This window comes from Eptesicus fuscus, chromosome 14 (genome assembly GCF_027574615.1).
Source record: "Eptesicus fuscus isolate TK198812 chromosome 14, DD_ASM_mEF_20220401, whole genome shotgun sequence".
Lineage (NCBI taxonomy): Eukaryota > Metazoa > Chordata > Mammalia > Chiroptera > Vespertilionidae > Eptesicus > Eptesicus fuscus.
Window position 1 is genome coordinate 74301423 of NC_072486.1, and position 1724 is coordinate 74303146.

At 33.4% G+C, this 1724-nt stretch overlaps 1 non-coding gene across 1 annotated transcript; it reads left to right on the forward strand.

The window, feature by feature from the left end:
• Nucleotides 1-551: 551 nt before the first annotated feature.
• On the forward strand, nt 552-681 carry LOC114226751 (small nucleolar RNA SNORA30/SNORA37 family). Its single transcript, XR_003612843.2, has one exon. It is a non-coding gene; the product is annotated as a small nucleolar RNA SNORA30/SNORA37 family (small nucleolar RNA).
• Nucleotides 682-1724: the final 1043 nt, after the last annotated feature.

A 1724-nucleotide genomic window follows, 5' to 3' on the forward strand; every position in this document is an offset into this window, starting at 1 on the left:
CGGGTCACTTCAGGGCATGTCACATCACGTAACACAACATAACCTGATGTAACCTGATCCAACAGGTCAGGTGCCTGTTGCCTATTTGTAGGAAATACGTTTTATTTCTTCTCCAGAAGAGAGGCCATGTCACCAAGTGTAGCAAAATGTCAATTCTAGCTCTGGGTGCAAAGAATACCAATGGGAATAATTTCCTTCCCAATTATAGTGGACTCTGTTTAGCATTGAGTTACTTAGAGTGCATGACATGAACAAGAATGTAGTTGTGATTATTGAAATCAAGTTGAAGAAAATCTGCCTTAATTAGAACAAATTTTGAGAGAGGACAAAAGTTGTAATAGATACAGAATGCCATATTTTTTTTTAAATGGCAATAACAGCAGGAGAGAGATGAGATTAAAAAAAAAAGATTTATGAAACAAGTACTAGTTAATAACCTTATATTATTTAATATAAGATAATTTTATTTTCTAAGAAACAAATAGATGACCAAGCAAGTGCATCTTTTTTAATTACTACTTTTCAAGGTAATGAATTAGAAAGTTATTTGTCTAGCACTTTCACAAGTCCTCCCCCAGGCAGTGGGGCCAGGATTTGGTGGCTGGTGCTGAAAAAAAAACCCTTGATTGAATCGTTGCCCTAGGACTGTGCCAGTGGCTGCTGTCACTCAATGACACACTGAGTCTGTTCAGTGGCATCTTATTCAACATTGTGCCTTTCTCCTGTTGCTCTAAGCTTGGGCCCTCTTTCTTTTCATCCTTTGACATACAGAGAACAATTTAAAAATGTTACTTGTATTGCTACATTCTTGAATTGGTCAATGCAGTTATCCATGGCACTGGGTGCATTTAGTATGTAAAAGAGACATGATACCCACTGCCCACCTTCAGAAGGCTTAGCTGAATAAATAAACAAAACAGGTGTACATTGCACACCTGAGACTGAGTAAATACAAAACTCCAGGCTCTTACCTGGATATCCTAGAGAAGGTAAAGAAAGAAAAGAACATTGCTTATAGTAAGAAAAAAAAAAGGCCTCAGGGATTTTAATTTATTATTATCTGCTTTGTGTTTAATTTTCTAATCTCACAAGGAAATCCAAGTCTATCAAATGGTTAAAAATGCATGTAGATCACTAGATGTGGTGAACTTTAAAAACATCTAATTTGAGTTTATCTGTAAAGGGCATGTCCTCTTACAATATTTCTTGGGCAAATAAAATAATGATTTATGAATAAAACTATAGGATTTTTCACTAGAAGATCTGAAACAAAAGGAAATTTATAAAGCAGTACTATAAATATTAATATTTAAAAAGTTAAAACATGTTTACCTACCAATAGGGTCATCCAAATAAGTTATCTTTAATCATTTACTTGAATGAATCACATCTTATTTGGCTGTGATCTGTTAGATGTTAAGGGAGAAGAATTGAAAAAAAAAAAAAAGAACAGCTTAAGAAAGATATGAACCAGATTTAGTGGAGATAAAAATTTTATATTTGTGTTAACTCAAGGGGTGATACTCTTTCTGGATCTAGATATGGAAACAAAAAGATATAAAGGGGTAAAAATGGTGAAAGCAGGCATTTACTAGTATATTGTTACAAAGTAGATTTGCTGTTTCATCAGTAATCCTATAGATTCTTTTCAGATCAAAAATGGAGATAATTATTATGCTTACTAGTATGTTGTCATCAAATATGAATCATTTCAGAATTATTCA